The sequence below is a fragment of the Corella eumyota genome, chromosome 6 (assembly GCF_963082875.1).
Source record: "Corella eumyota chromosome 6, kaCorEumy4.1, whole genome shotgun sequence".
NCBI classification, from domain to species: domain Eukaryota; kingdom Metazoa; phylum Chordata; class Ascidiacea; order Phlebobranchia; family Corellidae; genus Corella; species Corella eumyota.
The window spans coordinates 13,177,275-13,191,065 of NC_137495.1; the positions used below are offsets into that span (position 1 = coordinate 13,177,275).

At 28.5% G+C, this 13,791-nt stretch overlaps 1 pseudogene; it reads left to right on the forward strand.

The window, feature by feature from the left end:
- Positions 1-3,386: 3,386 nt before the first annotated feature.
- LOC145755337 (thioredoxin-like protein 4A) lies at positions 3,387-4,518 on the forward strand (annotated as a pseudogene).
- The last annotated feature ends 9,273 nt before the right edge of the window (positions 4,519-13,791 follow it).

The window sequence follows — 13,791 nt, forward strand, 5'->3', positions numbered from 1 at the left end:
TAAAGTAAAACATAAATTTTGTTTTAGATCAAGTTGAACTTATCATGTAACGAAATTGGTGATAAAGCTGTAACATTACTGGGTGAGGTTATTGACAAGTTTGAGGAACTTCATATTTGGAAGTGTAACATCACAGAAATTGGTGGATTGGCCATTGCTAGAGGTTGTTCAAAACTAAAATCCCCTGTAAGTATATTACTTTATTGCTTGGTATTTAAAGATTTATTATTTAAACAAGCACTAGATTTAAATAACATTTAATATTAAAATTTCTTAATGTAATAACGAAACTTTTTTATTGATAAAAATATAAACACAAACTTATTTTCAATTTTATTAACAAAAAGTCAAAATCGTCACAATGCCCATAAATTTTAACAATGGTTCATTGTTAAGTTACAGTCTATTAATATTTTTTTTAATTTATTTTTTGTATTTTTCCTATTTTGAAATAATTAAAAATCAATAAAATATCTTATTATTAAATTTCTGGTATAATTTAAGAAAATTGATAAATTTATTTTATTAATATTATTTTTAATTTATGTTAATTAGTTGTTAAAATTTATTTTATTAAAACTTAAAGTTTAACTTTGTTTACTAAAAATAATTAAATTTACTGATTCAATAATTATCGGACTAATAGTTGTTTTATATTAATTAATTAAACTAAAGTAATTTTTAAATTAAGTAAAATATAAATTTTGTTTACAATAAAGTTGAACATTTAAATTTAAAATTGATTTGTTGAAACAAAACTTAAATTTTTATTAAATTTATAATTTTGTAAAAAAAGTTAAACGGTCACAATGCCCATTAACTTTAAAAATCCTCCATTGTTAAATTACAATCCAGTGTATGAATATTTGCTAAATTGAGTTTTAGTATTTTTCCAGAATCAAATTATTTGAAAATTAAAAGTTTTAAAAATTAATAAATGCCACATGTAACCTAACTACAAGAACAATTTAAATCTTTAGAAAATGTTTAAATTTAACAATTATTACTCATTTAAATATTAAACAAATTTAATTTTCAACATTTAAAATATTTTATTAAAGTTATCAAAAAGCAAATTATAATTTAACATTAAAACTTGATTTAAACTATTGGTGTGCTAATAACAAATTTAAAATTTTTTTTAAATGTTTTAGATGAAGAAGTTGAATATTAGCTGCAACAATCTTGGATATGAGTGTGCTGTTGCTTTCTCATCATGCCTCTACAACTTTCAATACTTAGATTTAAGGTTTTGTGGTTTTACTTGGAATGAGTGGAAACTTTTAAGGGAAGCAAGCGAAAAAGTTCCAAATATGAAACTGTAAGTTTTGTTCACTGTAAAACATTATTTAAACATATTTACTATCGGACAAACATATTTACTATATTTAAATCCCCTTACAAGAATAATCTAAAACTAACTTTTAATAAAAGAGGTTTTTGACATTTTTAAGGCTACCTTTTTATTTGTAGATTAGTTATTAAATATTTTGTTTCGTATCATTCTATTTTTCAAATTTTATTTTTTTAGATTGTTAATAATTTTTAAAGGATACATTTACACTTTACTAGCCAAAAAGAATAATTTTAAATTTAAACACAAATACAAACCCCGAAATAATGTTATTTTAAATCCCTACAACACTGTATTTTAAATCCCTAAAACATGTTATTTCAACTGTCGATTTGTTTTATTTAGTTTTATATAGTTAAGCACTTTCCAGTTACAAAGTAACTGAAGCAACAAATAATGTGAGTTTCACCTTACCATAAATAATAGTGATCTTATATAGTTTAAGTATTTGTTAAAGTTATATTTAAAAATGTTGATATATTATTCAACAATTAAATTAGATATTAAAAATTACACCCACTTATATTAAACTAGGTTGTGGCCCTGAAATTATGGAAACTTTGTTCATTTTGTTTGAAAAAAAAACTTCTCCGTGCAAAAAAGTAAATTGTAAGAAAATGGAAAAGTTAGAAAAGTTATTTTTAAAGTTATTTTCATTCATTATTTGGTCTTTAGTATTTCTGTGTTGTATACAACGTGCTCTTTATTGTATAAATGCTAATTTTAGTTTTTATTAATTCATTTTACGGTTTTATTTTGAATTATTAATTTTCATTTATTATTTGATCTTTAGTATTTCTGTGTTGTAAGCAATGTGCTTAGATAAGTGCTAATTTTTACTATGTTTGATTTTGTAGAAATATTGGGAATAATTTACTTCTATTGAACTGTTTGTTTATTTAAGTTTAAGATTAATTCCATTGCTAAAAAATGTATTTTTATTAAGGAAATGTGCATGTGCTTTACTAATATGTAGTTTTTAGTATGGTTCTATATGTGTTAAAGTTGTTATTATCTATATATATGAAAACTTGGCAGGGAAACCTCTCCTAATGAAAAACTTTTGCATAAATGACAATATTAGACATTATTTTACTTGTATCTTATTAACCTATAAAAACATTTTGAGTTTGTATTTATTGCTTTATATGTGCTACAATAGAAGCATATAGGGCATGGCAACTTTTTTTAGTCATGTATTCAACCAGTTAAAATGAATTTTAAAGATGTATGTCAATTAGTACAAATAATATTTTAATGAAATTTTGAATCTTTTCTATTATTTGGACCCAGGACATTATTTGACTTGCAACCACTATTGTATGTTAACCTAAATCTTGTGTAGTTATTGTAGATGTGTTTAAAGTGCTTGTATATTATGAAAATATTAATTCTTCACCGCTTGCCAAACACTTTGTAGAAGCGATTAAAATTCCTTGTTATTCAGCATTATTGTGTTTTATTTGTAACGATGCTTATAAGATCTTGTTTAAATATCCAGCAATGTTAAATATTATTTAAATTCATTTCATGGAACAATTGCAATCTTAACAATCTCTTCTTTTTCCCCTTTTTTTGTCGGGTTTCTTTCCTTTATTTTCTATTATCCCACAAAATTAATAATTATTCCACAAAATTACTTAAGCCCATACTTGGACAAATAACTTAAATTTAAGAAAAGTTGCCCATAAACAACTTGTCTCCTAGTAAGTGTATAGGGTCATCTTTAGAAACAAAAAAATTACTTTTTTCTTAACAATCCTTTAAATTACCTTTACAAGCCTACACCTACACACTTTCTTATTTATAATATTGATTTCTTGAAATTATTTAAGGATAAAATTTTACGCATCAACGGATGTTTTAACAAATTCGATAAACACAAAACAGCGTAAACTTTTTTGCTCGTACAAATTTTGGATTTTTAGTTTTGCGAAAACTTTTACGAAATTGCACAAAATTATAAAAACAGTTTAAAAAGTTGTATTTAAAATATTTATTTGGTAATGGTTGGTGTAGTTGAAAGGTAACCATGTCGAACGTGCTTCTCCATCTTACAAACGGCTGGCAAGTCGATCAATCGATCTTAAGCGAGCAAGAAAAAGTTGTCGTGATTCGGTTCGGTCACGATTGGACCCGAAAATGGACGAGGTATTTAATGATTTTAAATATAAAAAAGTTCAATAATGTTTAAGTTGGTACCGGAATTGAATTTAAATATTTTTTGATCATTCTGCAAAATATTTAATTTGGACGTTTACACAACACAAATATTTTGCTTTACAATTCTGTATGTGACATTTTAATAAATCAACAATTTTTAATGTTTAGACCTTGTACAGTATAGCTGACAAAGTGAAGAACTTTGCTGTTGTTTATTTGGTTGAAATTACTGAGGTGCCAGACTTCAACAAAATGTACGATTATACGACCCCTGCACAACTATGTTCTTCTACAGGTTGTTGTTCACATTAAGAATGTAATTTTGTCGGCACAAGTATTAAGCATTAGAAAGACTAACCCGCAGTTTGCGGTTTGATTCTTATTGGTTCAGTGAGCTAGCAATAAGGTATAGTGGTCAAAACACTTGGCTACACTACATAAGGTTTTGGGTTCAATCCCAACTGCTCGTATGTTGTTGCGCCCTTAGAGTAAGGCGCTATAAACGGTATAAACTCGTGCTGAGCCAGCACTTAATTAGCAGCATAATTATCAGGCAATTATAATCTATAATATCTCAAACTGCCACAGGCAACTCAAGACTAGGTCGGAGTAACAGATGTTACTCTATGTTTAAGTCGTGCTTTAGACTTTCCCACATCGAGGATAAAGATATATACAAAAAAAATATCTTGAACTACCAAAGGCAACTAAAGACTGGGTCGGGGTAACTGATGTTGCCCATAGTTTAGGTCATGAAGTCAATCTTCCCATATCATAAAAGTTTAACAAATCAAATATTAAAATTAGGTTTAAAATATTTACAAATTATTAACTGAATAAAATGTTTTCAGGAACAAGCACATAATGATCGATCTTGGGACGGAAAACAACAACAAGATTAACTGGCCGATGGAGGGTAAACAAGAAAAGATTGACATTCTAGAGACAATATTTCAAAAAAAAGGGGGACGGGGTTGGTGGTTTCCCCAAAGGATTACTAAACAAAATATTAATATTAACGAGTAGGAATATTCTAAAATTGATTGGTTTGTTGTCAGTTTAAAAAAATAAAGTTTATTTAAAACACAAAATTTTAATAATTTAATTTTATGCGTGGTATTAAGTATTTATATTCGATATTTTTTATAAAATTTTAATTTTTTTTTTCAATTTCTATTTGATTTATTTTTTTAGGTGCCAACATGAAAGTTTAATGGATTAAGTGTAACGTCATAGATTGTAGTAGTCTCATGTCAGTCGTACAAGAATGTCATGTGGTTTTGCATATGGCCAGTGTCATCGATTACAAGGTATTAGTTCCTTGCCAAAAATTATGGAAAATAAATGTTGGAGGTAGGCATTGTGATGTCATATATTACGTCGTTGTTATATTAGAATTCGACAACATAGTTTATTTATTCTAGAACTTAAATGGTGCAGATTACTACAGCCTATTCTTTAATATATTATGACGTCATATAGGAACAATGAACGTGCTGGAGGCTTGTTGTGCAAACAGTGTCGGTTATTGTCTCTACACGAGCTCAATCTAGGCTTTCAGACCAAATTGAACCATGGAACCACTAGTGGGTGCTAGTGAAGACACTATTTACTGTTACTCTTCTGTGACGTCATACAGAAGTACAAAGAAACCGCGAAGGAGCTTGTGCTGGAGTTGAACGATAAAAAAGATAAAAAATGGAAACATTTTAGGTAAAGTCACATTATTTTTATTTTTTTTATGTCTTTATCCTCGATGCGGGAAAGTTGAACAAGTGTCCCAAACATAGAGTAACAATAGTTAGTTCAACCCAGTCTCAAGTTGCTTGTGGTAGTTTGAGATATTATAAATAATAATTGTCCGATAATTATGCTGCTGATTAAGTGCTGGCTCAACAGAAATTTATATTGTTTATAACACCTTACTCAAGGGCGCTACAGCATGAGAGTAAGGGGGATTGAATCCACGACCTTATGGTGGTGTACCAAGTGTTCTTACTACTACACCACGCTGTCGGTCTACTCGGCATATAATTGTCTGCTTTTGTTTTTTTTATTATTGACAGCATAATATTTTGTAGAAACTGGTCACATGTGCACTTAGAGGTTCTCGTATTTATGGCGAAGATGACAACTTTATCAAATCGATTCTTTTGCGCCATCTTGCGACTAAAGTAATCAAGTCTCTTATTCCACCAGAGGCGCTACAAACTCGAATGTACGTTGGTAACGTGACTTGGTGTCACGTGATTGCAGCCACAAAAATGCAGGTAAACAAAATTAAGTTGTTCACTGCTTTAATATTGGGTTGGTGTGCAAAAGGTCTCTGGTTCGAGCACCACCACAGCCGTATATAGCTCAGATTGTAACTAATATGTCTCAGCATGTTCTTACTGAAAGACTATAACTTATATTGTACAGGAGTCCCCTTCTTTGGTTGGGGGAAACACCTACTTTCTGTGTGACAAAACCCCAGAATTATCTTACCTGAGATTAAACTTGAAATTCTAGAAGCATTAGGGTTTCACCATTCACAAGAGGGAGCCAGTGTTGCCGTTTTGGTTGTTTATCCTCATTTTGACGTTTGTTGTTTGGTGCTGTCAGGTGCTGGGTTGGTTTGGGTTCAAAAAAGAGGTAAATATTTAGTTTATTGAGTAGTTTTTAGCTGGGTTACTGTCATAAAGGTTTTACTTTAAAACATATTCGCAAAAACGCCATTTTACAATAAATATCGACCTAAATTTTGGTTAAATGTCATGGTGTAAAACTTATCTCTTTAAAATAAACCTTATACCTATTTGGATAATACATTGGTGACGAGGGTCAGTATGTTAAGTTATTGCATGGGTTAAACATTTATTTCATGTATAATACTTTTAATGACAACTATTTTGTGATTTTTAGCCCAATATTACACCAAACATGACCAAGTTGTCCTGCACAAGATTCACCGTCTCCAATCAAAAGTTTGTGGAACATTTTGGCTACAAACCAAAGTATAGTTGGCCTGAATCGTTAAATATAATGAAGGAATATGTGAACAAGATTGTAAATGAAGTAGAAAATAATAACTTGAAAAAAATAGATTAATTTATATTTATGTGATTCAATTTTGTTGGTATGTTTGTATTAGAATTTTGTTGTGAATTAAAATAAGACAACGTGCAATAAACTTAAAGTTTTAAGTCGAGGATAAATTATATAGATATGTTTTGCCAGTTATGACGTTGGTCGAGAATACAATATCGTAAAACGTCCTAAGACAGTATCGTAAAACGTCCTAAGAAAAAACAGATATTGAAATTTATTTAATTAGAAAGTTAATACATTTTTTATTGTTTTAAATATGTTGATTTTGTTACATTACTTAAATTTTATAAAATAATAAAAAGTGCTACCAACTTAAATATTTAACATAGGAATGCGTCACAAAACGGTTACCACTATTAAAAACAACGCTATTTATGTAAAACGTCCTCAGAGAAGCCTTTGAAGGTTAAACTGCCAAAGTTAGAAAACGACAAGAATGGACAGGAAATTTAATGTCATAAGCTAATGTTAAAATATTAAGTATTTTTTATTTAAGTTTGAGTATTGCTACTGTAGCGAATTTGTTAATTTTAAGAACTGTCCTAAGTCGTTGGTTGTTTACAAGAATTTAAAATTCCGGCTAATTCTTACGGAAATAAACTCTGAATTTAAGTTAAGTCGAAATCCATATTTATTGGGTGGCGTCCGTTCAGCAGAACGAAATTGCCTAACTGTTTTTGAAAACAAATATTGCACTTAATAAAAACGGATATAAATCGTTGAAAAAATAATTTAATACCAGAAAAATGAGGTTAGAGTAAAAAGAGTTAAAATTCAGGTAAAAAGAGTTAAAATTCGATAAACAAGTTAAAGTTAAAATCATTCGAAACTTATTATTAAAATAGGGAGGAAAAATACGTCAAAGTTTGTCAGCAAATAAATAACAATTCCATTTTAAATTAACATCAAAAAATTTTTGTTTATAAAATTTAAAGTTAGCTTATGCGGATTTATCCAAAATAAGCTACAACACACCACAGTTTAATATATCTGTATCCTGTCTATCAGGAAAAAAAATTTTAAATTGTAAAAAAATAAACATTCTAAAAACTAACATATGTATTTAACAACTTATCAAAACTCATATATAAATAGTATATACTTTTATTTTTTTACGCTGACATTATACATGGAAATTTTAGTTTTTTGCAGGCCGAATCTTATTGCTAAATCTTCTGATCTCCCTGACAAAACCAACAAAAACAAAAGTGTCTGGAAAAAAGGAGAATTTTGACACATTTTACATACAATAAAAATAAAATTCTATCGCTGTTGGTAGTAGTTACAGTGTAAAAAAAATTGAAAAAATAACTACATTTCATATAACCCAGTATAGCTCTTGTAGGAAAGTAAATTGGATGTTATAAAGGGACTAACCGAAATAAACCTACCTAAAGAAAGACTGTCCCAGAATGGCCTTTTAAAATGTATTTCACATTAACTAGTGAAAGTTTACATATATATATGGAATAAGTGAAAATAAATGTTTAAAATAATTTAAGAATAACAGAAAAAGCAAGGAAATAAATTTAAAAAAAAAAATGAATGTAATATTAAAGTGGTGTAATGTAGTCTAAATCCTTTTTGTTTATCTTTTAGGGAATCCACTTTAAATCCCCTTTAAACATCTGCTTGTTTTAGTAAAACGATTTTCTGTGTTTTCGAATTTTTTAAACTTTTATCATGGAAGAAACTGTTGAATTAAATGATCCAGAGTTGCTAGACAACAGTAATCCAGAGTTGCCAAATCTTAATGATCCAGGGTTGCCAATTAATAATGATCTAGAGTTGCCAGATGGTAATGATCCAGAGTTGCCAGATGTTAATGATTCAGAGTTGCCAGATGTTAATGATCCAGAGCAGCCAGATGTTAATGATCAAGAGCCAGGTTTCAATTCCCAGGTATTTTATTTAAAAAAAAATTCTTTTTAGTTTAAAACTTTAAATTTAGTAAGTGGGTTTAGAACCTAAATACTAGGAATGAGCCAAATTGTAAAAAGCTCGGCTCGTACGAGCATCTTAATTTAAAAAAAGCTCGGCCGAGCAATACGAGCTTTTGAATAGCGAAAATAAATACCTAAGTGACCTTTCGACATGAAGAAATGTAAGTATTTCGACATGTTTAGGAGTTAACCGGTTACGAAGCGGGCCAGTAATAGCGCCCGCTGTACTAAAAAGTCTTTCAATAAAAACCCTTGTTGGCGGCGTGACAACAATTGAATAGCAACGTCATATCTCGCGTGATATAATAAAACCATAGTAATACTGATTCGTATATATTAGTATATTTATCGGTGAACCGACGAATTTTCGCAGTGTAAATTATAACACTATTGTATTTAAAAAGTTATAACACTGCACGGCGTTCGATTTGCATTATAATTTACTGAAAAGAAAAAAATTAATTTAGTTGATAATGCTCGGATAATTTAACGTGAAAGCTTGGCAAAAACTGAGCTTTTAAAAATGCCTAGGCTTGTACACGAGTACGAATCCCGAGCACTAGGCTCGACACATCCCTACTAAATACCTCTTAAAAATGTTTAACCTCTTTACATAAAACTATTAAATAAACATTGATCTTGTGGTGATCATCGTATATAGTCAATGGAGGTATTTATTGGACAGTTAAAATTTGGAGGTAATTAGTGGAACATTCCAAATATTTTTAGGTTTGCCACTTTTTACCTATAATTTGCCAGAACATTGTCTATATCATAAGGTTTAAATAAATGTCACTTTTTTTAATCTAAATTGCCTGAAAAAAAAATACGCACTTTTGAAATTTCAAAAATTTTAATTTTTTCGAAAATAAAGGCAAATAGTAAGTTGTTAAAATTTACAAAATTTTTAAATTACTAAATTTTCAGATTGGCAACACTAACTAAAAATGCACTAATGTTTCTATAAGGCTCTAATTTAAGCTTCTTTCTTCATCACAGTCTATACAAAATGCGTCCAATGTTTACCTCCATCCTATTATTGTAAATGGGGGTAATTATTGGACACTTGTGAATACATTTTATTTGCTTTTAACGGCTAATTTGGGGTAGAAATAAATTTAAAATATAAATGCCAAGAAAAGATATACCCCCCCCCTCTAAAAGCTTAAAAAAAGTGCAGTTCAGGAATTATTAAAGGAACACAAACAAATTTATCCAAAGAATATAACATACCAATATCAACAGTTTAATATAATCTTAGTAATGAAGGTACATTTCCCTCAGAACATGGCCTAAAGCCTGTATTTAACACCGTTCAATACAAACAATTAAAAGCTAAATTTGCTTTGGCGCTAAATTTGCTTTAACTTTAAATGATATTAAAAGTTTAGCCTGCAGGTATATAGCCTACAATGAAATGGAAGACGCTAAAAAAGACTTAAATTTATGTAGACAATTCTTTAAAAAAAGGAAATTTTTACTAGGGTAAGGCACTTAAGCAGTTTCTTAAAGATTCTGATAGTCCTACAAAAGGTTAGACTGCCTGAAGCCTAAAATTATCCAAAAGACCCCCTTTATCACAAAATTTTTTTTAAATGTGGCATTGTTAACACTAGTCGACAATTACCCTCACGGTGTCCAGTAACTACCCCATTTGTGTAGGTAATTATTGGACATTTTTAATCTAGAATTTTAGGCAAACATGTGTAGATTGAGATTTAAATAGTATTTTTTCCTAATAATGAATGATAACACTAACTTGAGAACAAAAAATATTTGATTTAAAGTTAAAACAAAAAAGTTATGGCCAAGTTTGTCAAAATCGTTCAATAATTACCTCCATTGACTATACCAGAGGTTTTGGACAGTGTTTAACCCGGGAAGTTTGCATCGTATAGCCAAAGTGTAATACCGTATTTTATTAATATTTAAAAAAAAATTGTAAAGTTTAATCTATAAATAAGTTTTGATCTATATATGCTGGTTTTTAGAATATATAAATTTACTTTGATTTACGCCTCAAAATCAAAATTTAAGGAAAAAAGACCGGTGCTTTCAGCAAAAATTTGCAACTAATTGTTTTTAGGTTGCAAAATTGTTAGACTACGCTTCTTAGTGTCAACCAAAGTAATGCTAGCGGGCTTCTTTTTTTTCAAAGTGCTAGTTTTTATTTCGATCTAAACTTTGTATTTCTAAAAAACTTACATATTTCTTTATTTTAACAACCGATTAAAACTTTTATATGCATTGTATTTTTTGCAAAATTTTATTTTAATATTGATAAAATATAGTCTTACATTTACACTATAAATCTACTTTATATTCAGTTATTTAAATTTTGTAGTCGAAAAGCGCTTGTCTTTAATTTAAAATTTATAGAATTTAAAAAAATTGAGGAAAAATTTGAATTTTAAAGACACTTTGTACATTATCTAAATCATTTTTAAAAACAACTTGTACAATAAATTATTGTTTTAAAAGTGGTGTATATATAAACATGAAAAATATCATCTTTTTATTATAAACTTTAAAGGTTGTAAATAATGTTGTGTATTATATAATATTATATCAGTAAAACTACCTGTGTAAAATATAAAACTTTTATTTATTCACCTTCTAAATTATATATTCTTTTTAACAATCTAGGCGGTCATAAATACAGTGATTTTTGGTACAAATGTCTACGACATCAAAATCACTGATTTACTCATTTTAAAATGTTATGTTTATTTAATTTTTTTTGTAATATTTATTTTGCAGCCCTTGCAAGCAGGACCAGTTAATTTAAATGTTTCTGGCGGCGATTTTGCTGAAATTTCAAGGAATTTGCCTTTAAGTAAGTTGTTTATTAATTTTATATGATTGGGTTTGCCTAATTATAAAAACCAGACCTCTATTTATAGACTAATTTATTTATAGACTTAACAAAACATTATTCTATGCAACATATTAGCAATGCAAATTTTATTATTAATATTAAATTAATTTTATTATAGATGCTGTGGTACATATACATAACCCACAAGTCAACATAATTCGTGAAGTTCATCAAAACGAAATCACTCAAAACATCACTCGCCATGAAAACATTACTCACCATAAGCAATATGGTGGAGGATTCATTCCTGGGGCTTCAATATACAATTCTACATTTCCTCAAACAGGTATTTTCAAGTTATTTTCACAATACATAATTATTTTCTGAAAATTGCATTTTTGATCTGATAGGAAAGTTAAAAACACTGTGCTAGTAAATTATTAACCTTATATTGTTAAATTATGTTTGATTTTTATAAATTTATTCAATAATCAGAATTAAAAGATGATGACTTATTTTTTAAACTTTTTTCATGGAAGAAACTGGTGAATCAAATGATCCAGAGTTGCCAGATGTTAATGATCCAGGGTTGCCAATTAATAATGATCGAGAGTTGCTAGATGTTAATGATCCAGAGTTGCCAGATGTTAATGATCCAGAGTTGCCAGATGTTAATGATCCAGAGTTGCCAGATGTTAATGATCCAGGGTTGCCAATTAATAATGATCGAGAGTTGCCAGATGTTAATGATCCAGAGCAGCCAGATGTTAATAATCCAGAGCCAGGTTTCAATTCCCAGGTATTTTATTTAAAAAAAAAATTCTTTTTAGTTTAAAACTTTAAAATTAGTAAGTGGGTTTAGAACCTAAATACCTCTTAAAAATGTTTGACCTTTTTACATAAAACTATTAAAGAGATGGTTCGGTCGCAGAGTTTTTTTTTTAATTTTGTTGGAATTCTGCCAACTTGCACGAGGATCCGATTATTTTTAAAATTGGTGAAGTAGTTTTTGAGATATCGAGATTTGAAGGTAATTATTGTAAATAGGGAAAGTCCCAAAATTCGCGAGTCACGTGATGCACGACGTCATCGTCATGTCTAAAACATTTTTGAGTTATTTACCCATCTGCTAAACTATATTTTCTTAAACTAATTAAGGAGGTCATAAAAACAGTGACTTAAAGTCCAAAAGTCAATATGACCTAAATTACTGATTTACTTATTTAAAATTAAGCGATAAATTGATTTTTTCCTAATTTTTATTTTGAAGAACTTGCAAGTAGAACCAGTTAGTTTAAATATTTCTGGCGGCAATATTGCTGAAATTTCAAGGAATTTGCTTCCAAGTAAGTTGTTTGTCATTTTTACATGATTGGATTTGCCTAATTATAGAAGTCAGACCAAGTTTTAATTTATTTACAGACCCAGCTGAACATGATTCTGCACAACAAGGTCAAGAGAAACTTCCAAGTGAGGTTAATTCACAACTAAGAAAGCGAAAAGAAGGCAAGTTTACTAAATTTTTTAAAAAAGACTGTTTTGTAAATTTAATGCATAAGAACTGCAACTCTAAGCAAAAAAATTTATACAACAAATACCAGTATAAATAACTATGCAACTATAACTTTTACAAAATGTTAGTTTGTTCGACTATATTGAATAAAATATTTTCCAATTTCTAAAACTTTTATTATTTTTATTTTAGATCGAAAAAATCTTGAAAAAGGTAAAAATTTAACAAAATAATTTATTTTTTTAAATGTTGTCATTACTTTATAATATTTTTGATTTTTTTGCTACAATTTTGTACAACTAATTCATATATGCAAATACAATTTGCAATTCTGTTCAATACAATTCTAAAGACAATTATAGTTTCTAAAAAATTTTATTCTTAAAAAAATATTGTTAAAAAACTTTGTGCGACTTATTTTTTTTGCATATTTAGCTTGTAAATCTATAGAAGACTAAATTAAACCTGGTGATTTTGACAAGTTTTTTCGAACTCTTGAATTAGATGATAATGAAATTGATTATGTTAAAAACAGTAAGAAATTGTTATTTTAAATAAATGGAAAAATTTACTGGCAACGTGGTGTAGTGGTTAGAACACTTGCTGCACTACCCTGGGTTCAATCCCCACTGATCTCATGCTGTAGCGCACATTAGTAAGGCACTAGAAATGGTATGAACTCTTACTAACCTAAAAAAACAAATAGCAGACTAATTATTGGGCAATTTAATTTAACTATATTTTAAGTTGCCAAAGGCAACTTGAGACTTGCTCAGGGTAATCTATGCTTTTTTATGATTGGGTCAAAAAGTCTACCTCCCACACTGAGGATAAAAATATTTTTAAAAATATATATAAACAAGATGAGTAATGTTTTTAAACAAATAAATATTTTTTTTTTATAATTTAA